Consider the following 14,237-nt stretch of genomic DNA (forward strand, 5'->3'; position numbering starts at 1 on the left):
TTTTAAAGGAATTCCATTAAATTAATCAGGCAAGATTTCCCCTTCATGAAATCATGCTGTCACAACCTTATTACATTTCTAAATCCTTTGGTGCAATATTCTTTACAATGGACTGTGACATCCCAATAGCAGATCTTAAGTTAAAAAATAAACATTCTTTTTGAGAGGTTACATTGGCAATTTTCCAATCCTTTAGGGCTTTTCCAGAATCTCAGGATACTTGGAGGATTACTATCAGTGCATCTGCTATTGTTGAAACCACTTCCTTTAAAATCCTCGGTATAACTCATCAGGTCCACGGGACCTGTCATTCTTTACCCCATCAGCTTTTTGTTGTACTTATTCTTCAGTGATGTTTATTGAATATATTTCCTCCCTGTCTGCACTCCTTGATTATTTAATATTTTTGGAATGCTATTCTTGTCCTCTACCATTGAAACTAATAGAAAGCATTTGTTCAATTCCACAGTTTTTTTTCCCTGTTTCTTTTTAATTAATAATTTTCCCAGTCTCATTCTTCGAGAGGCCCAAGTTCACTCTTAAATTATGCCTCTTTTATTTTATTTGCTCCTCTTTTATTCTACTTTAAACTTGTATCTTGGCTTTAAAAAATATCTTTCCCAATTATGTGGTCACCACTAAAAGCTGATGTTTAGATCAGAATGGTGCTGGAAATGTACAGCAGCTCAGGCAGCATCCGAGGAGCAGGAAAATCAATGTTTCGGGCAAAAGCCCTTCATCATGATGAAGGGCTGTTGCCTTAAACATTGATTTTCCTGCTCCTCAGATGCTGCCTGACCTGCTGTGCTTTTCCAGTACCAGTCTGATCTAAACTCTGGTTTCCAGTATCTGCAGTCCTCACTTTTGCCTACTAAAAGTTGATGTGACTCAAGCATCACATGTACTACAGATGCATTCGCTGAAGATCTCCCACATGTAGCAGCTGCATCACACCACCCGACCAATCCCCTTTAATTTACGTTACTAATTAATCTCTCTCATTGTTTACACTTGGGGATCCTCATTTTATACTTCATTTTTTATGCACTAGCATCAAACCCACATTGCATCCTTTAATCAAAATTAAGAAATTTGTCAAATAGGATTCCCATTTCTTGAAACCATGTTGACTTTTTCTGATCTGTAATTTTCTAATGACCTTAACACTTCTTTAATAATAGGTTCCGGCTTTAGTCCAACAATTGATTTCTGGTTAACTGCTCTGTGATTCCCTGTTTTCTTTGTCACTCATTTCTTGAATTTGCCAACAAATTGCAACTTTCAATTTCCAGGCATCACTCCAGAATTAGAGGAATTTCAGAAAATCAACCAGAGTATACATTATTTCTACAGTGGGGGATGAGGGCAGTGATATTATTGCTGGACCTTTAGTCCACAGACACAGGCAATGCTCTCGGGAATGGGGTTCAAATCCTGACATGGAATTTGAATTCAATTTTTTTAAAACTTGAAGTTAAGAGTCTAATAATGACCACGAATCCTTTGTCAATGATCAGAAAACCCATCTGGTTCGCCATTCCTTTAGGGAGGGAAACTGCCATCCTTACTCCAGACCCATGTTGACTCTTAACTGCCCTCTGGGCAATTAGGGGTAGGCATTAAATGCTGCCTAGTCAGCAACACCCTCATCCTGTGAATGAATAATTAATAAAGTGTGTATCTGAGAATTCTAGGATGCAGACCAAAAGAGGATTTGTTAGCCTTTAATCATTTAAGTTTCTGTATTGCTTTGCCTTAGCTAACATTCATTACTTTTCAGTTCTTCAACCTCATTAGCGCCTGCTCACCATTTCTCCTCAGTATGCAATTTGTGTCTTCGACTATGATTGTGTCTGATTAAAATAGTCAGTTGATTGATTCTGCATCTGAGGAGTGTCACAATCATTTATCGCAATCATTAAATGGAACTGACCACACAAAAGATCTCCTGAGTGAACATCTGACAAATAATCAAGAGCCTTCTGCCTGTTTAAAAATATGCCACAGCAACTTTTCAAGAAATGGCAATGGGGTCTGTTACCTAAAAGATAGGACATTGTAGAAAATTGTAGGGACACAGGTGAGAACTTTCTGCGGGTAAAATTGCATTCTTCAGTGATAGTTATTGAATACATTTCTGCACCCGTTGATTATTTAATATTTTTGGAATGCTATTCTTGTCCTCTACCATTGAAACTAATACAAAGCATTTGCTCAATTCCTCAGTTTTTTTTCCTGTTTGTTTTTTATTAATAATTTTCCTAGTCTCATTCTTTAAGAGGCCCAAGTTCACTCTTAAATCATGCCTCTTTTATTTTATTTCCTCCTCCTTTATTCTACTTTAAACTTGTACTCTTGGCTTTTAAAAATATCTTTCTCAATTATGCAGTCACCACGAAAAGCCGTTGTGACTCAAGCATCACATCTACTACAGGTGCATTCGCTAAAGATTGCCTTGGTGTCCAACATCTCCCACATGTAGCAGCTGCTACATAGAGGAGATGTTGCAAAACAAATGAGCGCAGAGAATACAATGTACATTAACTTCAAAGCACTAATTAAATGTTCATCTTCTTCACCTCTACCCACAGGTCCTGAATCCACCACAGGAGAAAGTGAGAACTATGGATGCTAGAGATCAGAGTCGAAAAATGTGGCATTGGAAAAGCACAGCAGGTCAGGCAGCATCTGAGGAACGGGAGCGTCAATGTTTTAGGCATGAGCCGTTCATTAGGAATATTGGGCATGGGATGGGGCTGAGGGATAAATAAAAGGGTGGGGCAGGTTGGGGGTGAGGTAACTGGGAAGGCAATAGGTAGATGCTGATGAGGGTTTATGGTGACATATCTCAAGGAAAGGTGGAGTGGATAGGTGGGAAGGAAGATAGGTAGGTAGGACAGATCAAGAGGGTCTGACCTGCTGTGCTTTTCCAGCATCACACCTCTCGACTCTGAATCTACCCCTGCCAGAATGAGGACTAGGCCCTGTGTTTTTGACACCAATCTGACTCATACCAGCCATGCAGCCAAATGGCCCTCAAAACAACCAAGATGCTGTGGCAACATGGACTTCTACATGTGGATTGTAGGCCAAAGTTATGGACTGTGACAGCCAAGTGATTAATTTGTAACTTAAAACAAAAAGAGCCGAGAGGTCAGGTGATGCATTGCAACTGAAGCATGTGGGAACTTATAGACAATCAGGAAATCTAGGATGATTTGATTTGATTGGAGTTCATTTCATTTATTTGATTTATTGCCACCCATACTTATGTACAGGCAATAGCTTTTTTGTGAGCAGTACAGGCAGATCATAGTAAGCAAGGACATACAGATCATAGGGTGAACATACCTATAGTGTGTCTGACAGGCGTTATGAAGATGTTGGTGTACTGTACCTTAAATAGAGTTAAAAGATAGCAGAATGACCTGACACAGTGCCAAATGTTCTGAATAAAGTAACAATGTAACACTTGGTTGAAAGATGGATTAGCTGGTCGTCTGGAAATTACAAAACAGATTCAAATTAGGCCAATCAATTTAAATTATACCCTGAAAAATACCAAATTCCAATCAACTTTGAATTTAATATATTAACAATGTGAAAGGCCAATGACACAATCCAATGCTTTGGGGATATAAGACTGGAGAAAAATGAACAGTTGGGAGGAGAACTGCCAAGCCAACAAAATCTGCAGTCTGCCCAGAAAATAGCTCTCTTAAAGGTATCTTTATCGATCAGTAACCTATGAAGCACAAATCCCTAGAAAGAAGAAAAGAAGATTTGACATCTGGCTGATTTTTGAAAAGTTGAATTTAGGCAAATCTTAATCAAAGGGTTTTTATCAGACTTCCATTATAGAATGGAAAGTAAAAGATAGATTAGAGGAAGGAGTTGTAAATAGTAGTTAGTTAATTATTCTCTGTTATACAATAAGAAATAAAGTTGTTAATTTTACTTTAACTAGTCCTTGGCCTCTTGAATATACATAGAATACTGCACATGATATTCTGTGTTGTTGGTTTAAAATAAGCAGGAGGGTTTATCCCATGTTGTAATAGTTTTGGGGCTCTTTGTCTGGATTTGAATGGTTTGGGGGGCCTTTGTCTACAATTTGAACAATTTGGGTCTTGGATTTGGGATTTGAACAAATTTGAATAGATTTGGGGGTACAAAAATTCCCAGCAGATTTAAACACTTGCAGGTTAGTGAGCTAGGTCATTAAATAAAATGTAGGTGAGACAATTTGTTGAAGTGCGGTGACTTGCGGTTGATAAATTAAAAGTGAGAGAAATGACTCTTAAAATTACTAAAAAGATTTGAAGATGATTCTCAAATTTGCCAAAAAAGTTTAGAAATAAAGAAAAATGTTGTAATTTTAGAATTAGCAAAGAAATTAGATTTGGGTTTAACCAAGGACAAAGTAAAACTGAAATTGTCAGGACATTACTCAACACTTAGGTGTATCAGAGAAACAAACAAGTGCAGTAGAGGTAGAAAATCTTAAATTACAATTGAGGAAAATGGAGTTAGAAGATAAACAATGTGAGAGAGATGGAGAGAGAAAGAGTGAGAGAAGAAAGAGAAAGACAGAGAAGAGAGAGAAGAAAGAGAGAGAGAGGAAAAGGGAGAGAGTGAAGGTTCTTAGCTGAGCAAAGAGACAGAGAGAAGAAAGGGAGAGAGAAATAGAGAGAGAATTTGAACTTGAGAATTTAACAGGATGGGGATTAAAAGAGAAGGTAGTGATAAGTACAAATATCTCAAAATTCCATCACTTTTGATGAGAAAGATGTTGAAGTCTTTTACATTTTATTTGAAAAATTGGCTAGGCAGATGGAGTGGTCTGAGGATTTATGTGTAATGCTAGTTGAGACTAAACTAGTAGACAGAGCTAGTGAGGTATTTGCCACACTATCAGATGACGTGTCAAGAGATTATGAAGAGGTTAAACAGGCTATTTTAAATGTTTATGAATTGATACCAGAAGTGTATAGACAGTAGTTCAGAAACACAAAGAAGGAATCATGTCAGACTTATGTTGAGTTCAAAAAAACTGCACAGAGTCATTTTGATCGATGGGTGCTTGCTTTGAAAATAGATAGGACCTTTGAGGCACTAAGAGAGATTATTCTGTTGGAGGAGTTTAAAAACTCACTTCCAGAGATGGTAAGAATACATGTGGAGAAACAAAAAGTTCAGGAAATGAGAAGGGCAGCAGAATTAGCAGACGATACAAGTTGGTGCATAGGACAAGCATCAAGCCAGAATTTTGTCCTGCGAGGGATAAAAGTTGGGAGAAGGCATGATCCTACACTACGAAACCAGGAGTAGAGCGCACGAGTTAGAATTTACCGCAGGATAAAAAATAGAAATCCATGAGGGTAGACAAGAGGTGAAAGGCCTCAGGTGTTGTCACTGTAATGGAATAGGACACAGACAATTACAGTGGCAGTGGTTTCAGAAGGACACTGGAAAAAGGTGTTTTCACTGCCAGAAGACGGGACACATAAAGTCACAGTGCTGGTCGCTAAAGAAAGGCACTGTGGGAAAAGATGTGGTAAAAGAAGCTGAGCCAGTGGCATGAATGAAGGTAGGAGAGGAGACCCAAGAAGAGCCAAGGAGCTGTAGGAGAGTGCACAGCCTAGGCAGTGTCTGGGTATGGAGTAAGTGCTTGATCTTTACAAAGAATTCACCTTTGTGGGTAATGTTTACTCAGAAAAAAAGGGGGAGAAAGACAATAAGTTATCATTTTGAGAGATACAGGATCTAACCGGTGGCTGATAGTAAGGGATGAACGAATATGCACTCTTTCTGATCTGATACCAAAGAGTGTGATAATTTCTGGGATAGATGGACAGAAATGTAGCATTCCCTATGGAAGGTCAGGTTGGAGTGCCAATTCAAGACTGGGGAAGTTACAGTGGGAGTGATTGACAGAGTGTCTGTTCCAGGAATTCAGTTTGTTCTTGGGAATGAGTTGGCAGGATCCAAGGTGGGAGTGACATCCCTTGTTGTAGAGAAGCTCAAGGAAGATCAACAAACTGAGGAGTTAAAAGAGAAATATCTTGATATTTTCCCAGCCTGTGTGGTATCCAGATCTCACTGCACAAAGCAAAATGTAAAGACAAAGGTGAAGGAGTTGAGGTTCAATTAACAGATACTCTGTTTGATGTAATGGTGCAGGAAATCGTGAACAGGCAGAGGGTCAGGCAGAAGTGTTTAGTCCTGAAAGGCTAAGAGACTTGCAGCAGCAAGACAAAATTATAAAAGATATATATGTGGATGCTTACGTCAAAAAGGAGGCAGAGAATATTCTGGATGGTTATTATCTAAAAGATAGAATCCTAAACAGAAGTGGAGACCATGGCAGGTTAGTGCAGAGGAGAAATGGGCTGAAGTGCACCAGATTGTGTTGCCGGTAGCATACAGACAGGTGGTGTTATGGGTAGTACATGAACTACCTGTAGGAGGTCATCCAGGGGTACGAAAGACTCAGTCTAAGGTACAAAAACATTTTTATTGGTCTGAAATGCACAAGGATGTGACTAATCTTTGCCATACATGTTATACATGCCAAATAATAGGTAAGCAACAGGCAGTAATAAAACCAGCCCCTTTGTTGTCAATTCCTGTATTTGAAGAACATGGGTTATAATTCATTGTGTAGGTCTCTTATCGAGAACTAAAAGCAGGTACCAGTACTTTTTAACCATAATGGATGTGTCTACCAGATTTCCGGAGGCAATTCTGTTACAGAGTATCAAGGCAAAAAGGGTAGTAGAGGAGTTAATGGCTTTCTTCACATGGCATGGGCTAACCAGAGATATCCATTTGGACCAAGGGTCAAATTTTACTACTAGGCTGTTTAAGAAGGTAATGGATAGCTTAAGTATCCAACACTTTAAATCCAGCTCGGGTCATTCTGAATCCCAGGGAGCTTTAGAAAGGTGGCATCAGACCTTGAAGATCACGTTTAGAGCAGAATGTCAAGATTACCCGAACGATTGGGATAAAGGCATTCCATTTGTATTGTTTGCTATTAGAGATGCCACAAATGAATCTACTCAGTTTACTCTCTTTGAGTTAATATTCCATCATGAAGTGAGAGGCCCTTTGAAATTAATTAAAGAAAAATTGATACTCACACTTAGATTATGTATCGGAGGTGAAAGAGATTAAATCAAGTAAAAAAGGCAGATAGCAGATTAAAATTCTGAGACTCGGACAGTTTCCCAAGGGTGTCTAGTAAAGATGCCAGATAGAAAAAAAGGTATCGGGTATGTCATGTGAACATGTTGAAACTGTATTATAATTGAGAGAAATACTGGAGAAACAGGTGTAAGTTGCTGCCCCACAGAGTGAGGAATCAAATCCAGATGATGTGGATTTTGATGTGGCCTAAAAATAGATTAAAGAATGAAGAAACCCTTGAGGAGTGGGATAGATTAGTAAACAATTAGTCTCAGGAGCACAGAACGCAGTTGAAAGATTGTTTTACTGCAGTATAGGGACGTATGTAAGAATCAGGTGGGGAGGACTAATGCAATTGTACACTAAGTAGATGGAGGGAATAATGCTCTGATAAAAGAACACTTCTATTGGCTTAATCCTTTCAAAGCCAGACAGGTCCAGATGGAGATGGAGGCCATGCTCGACGAAAACATCATTGAACCAAGCCAGAGCAAGTGGAGTTGGCCAATCGGATTAGTTACCAAACTGAATGGGATTCAACAATTCTGTATGGATTCTTGGAAGGTCAACACCGTTACAAAATCGGACTCATATCCAATTCCTCGATTGGAGAACTGTATCGAGAAAGTCAGACAAGCCAGTTACGTCACCAAGTTAGACTTAATGTATGGTTATAGGCAGGTTCCTTTATCAGAATCAGCAGAAGAAATTTCTGCGTTTGTAACCCCAAATGGGCTATATCAGTTTAAAGTGATGCCCTTTGGAATGAAGAATGCACCTGCCTGAACAGAGTTGTGGCTGGGTTAAGAAACTGTGCAGTCTATTTGGACGATGTAGTGATCTTTAGTAAGTCCTGCAAAGATCACATGGTAGTTTGCAGAGCCTTTTGAACAATTATGAGAAGCATAACTGGTGATAAACTTAAATAAAATGGAATTCACGAAAGCAGAGGTGACATTCTTAGGACATAACATCGGTCATGGAAGGTTGACCCCATGGAACGCAAAGATGAAGGCCATCGAGGAATTTCTATGACCAACCTCAAAGAAAGAGGTGCTTCAATTCTTTGGAATCAACAGATACTATCTGAAGTTTGTTCCAAACCTCAGCAGTGTCATGGCACTGTCAATCGATTTGCTGAAGAAGAACAAAGATTCGGTGAACAGAATCATGCCAGCTGGCATTCGACCATTTGAAAGCCATATTAACCACCAAACCAGTTTTAACTACACCAAACATTTCAAAGCCTTTTGAAGTCAAGATTGATGCTAGTGACATTGGGATTGGAGCTGTACTCCTACAGGAAGGTGAGGATGGGATTGAACTGCCAGTTGGTTACTTTTCGAAGAAGATCAGCATCCACCAGAGAAAATACTCCTCAATCGAAAAAGAACTATTGAATTTGGTACTGGTCTTACAACATTTTCATGTATATGTTATGAACAATGTGTCAGAGAATGTTGTGTACACGGATCACAATCTGCTTATATTTTTAGAGTGCTTTAAAGACAAGAACATGAGACTATTTTGTTGGAGTCTTATGTTACTGACTTTTAATTTAAAAATCGTACATGTTGCAGGTTATAAGAATATAGTTGCAGATGTGTTATCGCAGATTTAACTGATAATCTTGAGATGAGATTTGCCTTTATTTAATTTTGAGAAGATTTATAGCTCAGGTTGAGGTTCTGGGTGTAGGTTTGTTCACTGAGCTGGAAGGTTCATTTCCAGATGTTTCATATCCCTACTAGGTAACATCTTCATAAAGCAGAAATCATCAGTCGTGCTTCACCCAGAGGCCCACTGAAGATGTTACCTAGTAGGGTGATGAAATGTCTAGAAATGAACCTTCCAGGTCAGTGAGCAAACCTACATCCAGAGCCTTTATTTAATAGTATATATGTCTATACAGTTATATGGGAAGAAGTTAAGGTGAACTTGGATTAAAGTTATCTGTATGTTATGGTAATGTATTTAAAGAATAAAGAAAAAAGATGAAGCCATTTTTCATTATGATGGTTAACATTTTCTTAAGGAGGGAGATGCTATGAAGATGTGGGTGTACTGTACCTTTAAGAGAGTTAAAAGCTATCAGAACTATCTGACATAGAACCAAGTGTTCTGAATAATGGAACAGTGGTCGAAAGCTAGATTAGCTGGTTGCCTGGAAATGACAAAACAGATTTAAATTAGGCCAATCAGTTTAAACTATACCCTGAAAAGTATCAAATTCCAATCAACTTTGAATTTACATATCGATAATCTTAGAAGTCAATGACACAATGCATTGGGGATATAAGACTGGCAAAAATTGAACAGTTGGGAGGAGACCTGCCAAGCCAATGACATCTGCAAACTGCCCAGAGAATAGCTCTCTTAAAGATACCTTCATCGATCAGTAACCTGTGAAGCAGAAATCCCTAAGAGAAAGAAAAGAAGATTCAAAATCTGGCTAGTTTTTGAAAAGTTGAATTTTGGTAAATGTTCATTGGATGTTTTATCAGACTAGTAAGTTAGAAGGGAAAGTAAAAGATAGGTTCGAGGAAGGAGTTGTAAATAGTTGTTAGTTAATTATTCTCTGTTATACTTTAAGAAATAAAGTTGTAATTTTTACTTTAGTTCTTGCCTCTCACATTTTCACAGATTACTGCATGGGATAAATCTTTTCTATGTTTCTGATTTAAATCAAACAGGAGGGTTTATCCCATGTTATAACAGGAATCAGATTAGGACTTCATTTGCTAAGGTTGCAGAATAAGGCTGAATGATATGCACAGACACAAGTGTTTATGAGAATATGAAAATGCAAGGTAGGAGCAGGATTAGGCCTCAAACATGCCCTGCCATTTGATAAGATTATGGCTGACCCGGCTGTGGCCTCAACTTTACCTTCTTTTCTGTCCTCTGTTCAAAGACAAGGGGGCTCTCCAGAAGGCAATGAGCAGGTATTTATTCTCTCCAAAGGACCTTAATCTCTGGAATGCCCGTCCCACCAAGTAGCGAAAGCTGGATCTTTGAAAATATTCAACATTAAGTTAGAAATATGTTTAATTCTCAAGAGAACCAAGGATTCTGGGAGAGAGGTAAAAAAGTGGCCTTACAAGAACAATCATACCAGTACTGAATGGTCATGCAGGCTCAATGGGTCAAATGGCCCATTCTTGTTCCTACTTTTTACAATTTTGTGACTTTGTTTCAATCAAAGTGACCACACCCTGGCTTAATTAATCACTGAGAACAGACACGCACAAAATCACCAAGTGCTTACACACTGACTGAACAAATAAAACACTGATTGTTAATTGCAGGTAGCATGGATGATACAAACTCAACTATAAACCGAACAAGTTTCAAAGTCGGAATATCTTATCCTGTTGCTATTTGTGAAAGAGAACAAATACACATTTAATTTTGGCAATCATGCTTTATTTTCTTTACTTGAAAAACAGATTACAATGCAATATCCAATTCTCCCATACTTGTGTGGGACAGTTCTCTGTGCCATGTATTTATTTTCCAAGTCAACCCATTCAGAGAAATTATAACATGTTGCTGGAACAGGTGGGACTTAGAACTCAGGTTTCTGACCCAAGAGGTATAGGTACTGCCACTGCACTGCAAGAGCTCTCTCTCCCTGCTGTGTTGCAGTCAACAGAATCTATTATACTTGACAGTGATTACAATTCTGCTTCTGCTTTAAATTGCACTCTCTCTTATCCGTGCTTGAGTGCATCTGTGGATGCCACAGCTTATGGCGGATCACCAACTTTGAGCAATGACATTTGCAGCTTTAATTTAGTCTTTTCATAAATTATATTGGGTTTGCTGCTGAAATACCCATCAAATGTTCCGATCGCTGCCTCATGCATTTTGCCTTCATTATCTATCAAGTTGAATGATGTCAGAATTTCCTCCAGTTCGTTTATTATTCCCCCCATGTGCTGTAAGTCTGTATGTTTGCGAGTCTACTTTCAGTTTTATTGTGCGTACCTTTATAAGGTCAGAGAGAGCAATGGGATGTTGCTGACAATGCGGGTTGCATTCACTATTGTTTCATCCCCAAATGTAAGAGTGATCCTTTTACCAGTGGGAATATCAAACTTGTGGAAATCCTGCAATTCTGCACTTCAGGTGGTTTAATTGCACTACTTTAATTTTTGCCCTTTAATGTTTCATTTTAAATTGTAACATGCATAAGCCTAGAAATTATTATTGACAATGACAGTGATTATTCCAAAGTTCCTTTGACTGACTTCCTACCCTGCACCTTTTCTAAATCTGAGTTCATCCAATTCTCCAGTGTCTTTGGCGGCTTGGACTCAGCTAATAGCACTCTCACTTTTGACCCAGGAAGTTGTAGTTTCAAGTCCAACCTGAGAGGTTAGAACACAAAAACAAATTGAAATTCCTGTGCAGTGGTTTAATTCTGGTGAGGCAGGGGGCGCACTCTCATTCTGTGAAGACATGAACCTAGAGTCTGCTTGTTTTCTCAGGAGAAGTACTGTGAAATTATCCCAGCAGTCTTGCCTCTATCAACACCACCAAAACAGATTGTATGGCTGTTATCACATTGCTGTTTCTGAGATCTTGCATTGTACAAATTGGCCCATGTTTTCTTTGGAAAACACTTCATTGATTGTAAACTACTTTAGTATTGGCTGACGGTTATGGACAATGTAATATGAATGCAAGTCTTCCACCTCCTAACCATACCAATCCCTGGTGTTCATTAATTTGAGATGGGTTTCCAGTCAAGCAATATCTCTCCTATCAGGTTCAGAGGAACATAAGAAAAAGGACCAGGAGGAGACCATTCAGCTTATCGAGCCCACTCTGCCATTCATTGAATTCGTAGCATATCATCGACTTCAACGCCATTTTCCTGCACTATCTCATATCTTTAGAAGACCTTGACTTGCTTTCAGCGAATTAAGGATTATATTTTCAGCCAGTAAGAGGAAAAGTAAATGTAAAGCATTGATGTTCAAAGTCAAGATAAAGCATCAAAGCATCCAAACAAGCAAGGCCAGGAAAGTAAGGAGTGTCAAATAGAGAGTGAGAGGGGCAGGGGCACACAATCAGCAAAGTTAAAGGAGATTCTATGTACAGCAAAGTATATTGTAGGAAAATGGTAAACTCCATCTAGATTCCTCGCCAATGTACAGTGAGAGTTCATTAGATCACGTATAGGTAAAAACAATGACTGCAGATGCTGCAAACCAGATTCTGGATTAGAGTGGTGCTGGAAAAGCACAGCAGTTCAGGCAGCATCCGAGGAGCAGGAAAATCGACGTTTCGGGCAAAAGAAGGGCTTTTGCCTGAAACGTCGATTTTCCTGCTCCTTGGAAGCTGTCTGAACTGCTGTGCTTTTCCAGCACCACTCTAATCCAGAATTAGATAACGTATTCAATACATTACTTGATCATAGAATAGATCATACAATCCCTTCAGTGAAGATAGAGGGCATTTGGCCGATTGAGTTGAGGCATATGAAAACATTAGATATGTGAGACTTGTCAGATTTGATCTTCTTATTGATAAGGCTGACATTCCTTAAGTATATATGAATAAATGATCATTACTATCCATCTGACTCTCGTATCAGTTTGTCAAGTTCCATGATAACAGTTAGTTGACAATAGCAGGATCTCATGTCTGCCTTAGAATGAGGACATTTTTATTTACCACCCATAGTTAGGACAGGGATCTATACCAGACTGATGAGGTTGAGGTACATAAAACTTGAAAAAAGACTTAGAAAAGGAAGCAGAACCTTACTGGAAGTAAGGGAGAGTCAAAACCTCTCAGATAGGTCAGAGCTCTTGGGAGGCTCTTTAGGAAAAAAGTCATGTGGTCAGGAAGCTCAGACCAAAACCACATGGACAGGAAGCTAAGACTGCGTAAGTAGGCAAGATAATGACACCAGTAAACAGTAAGAAGGCAGAAGTCATGGACTTTGACTGAGGGCCAGGTAGCTCCATAATGAAACACATTGCAGAATATCACAGGAAAGCAAAATGAGAAGTGCAGAAGGATGGGTGCAACACTTTAGGCCCCTAGAGAAACAGAAGGAAAATGGAGTGTGGATCCAAAAAAAAAGGAAGCTGGATAAAGGCCAAATCACCTGATCTTCTCTATGCCTTAACCTTTGTTGAAAGGTTAACTCTAAAATACAACTGCACCAGCTGATTACGGCAATAGATGATGGGCAGTTCCCAAACTAGGAAATGCTGGATGGGGAGGTGAGTGGACATGACGGAAACTCTCCCTTTCATATGTGGAGGTCTGCCCCTGAACATGTGTGAACCAAATCCTCTGCATCTGATGATAATTGAGGCTAAAATGTCTAAGAGGAGGCAGAACAAAAAGAGGATGCACATACGGTAACCAGTATGTACTCTTCAAAACTAATGTTGACAAGGGACTGTCCACACTGAAACTCTAACAAGATAAGCTGGAATTTTGGACTAAGCAGTGGGTAACACTGGAATTCTACGCCATGCATCCCAAAGATACCCATGTTTTGAGTCAATACTAAATGTCCAGGGGATGCTTCAGAGCAACTGCCTGGGTGAAATCAAGACATATGTTAGACTGTCACTGAGGTGACAAGCTATACGCCAGTCATAATGGATGTGAATAGAGAATTTGAGATGACACTGAAAGGGGAAATTTATTGAGAATATCATTATCTCCATTTCTCAAAAAAAGAAGAAGCATCAGTCGATTGTCTGGAAAGGGAATGGGGAAGCATAATGGATGCCCCTCATGAAATCATAAAATAATTTCCAGATATTAGATGGTCCAAGTTGGAATGCCTCAAAGTTTTGAGTCTGAGCCTGTCAGTAGGGGGGAAATTACATTGACATTGCATAGTGGACAACAAGTTTGCATCAACAGATTGGGCAGAAATATTTCAAAACCAAAAATGACGCTGGCTGCGTGCCATACTAATCAAGTTGCTGGATTAACAAAGCTGGGAATGCCAGCAGGAGACAAGCAGGTATGTCCAAATATACCATCATGGTAACAATGACAATGGTGCC

The sequence above is a fragment of the Hemiscyllium ocellatum genome, chromosome 2, assembly GCF_020745735.1.
Source record: "Hemiscyllium ocellatum isolate sHemOce1 chromosome 2, sHemOce1.pat.X.cur, whole genome shotgun sequence".
Classification (NCBI taxonomy): Eukaryota; Metazoa; Chordata; class Chondrichthyes; order Orectolobiformes; family Hemiscylliidae; genus Hemiscyllium; species Hemiscyllium ocellatum.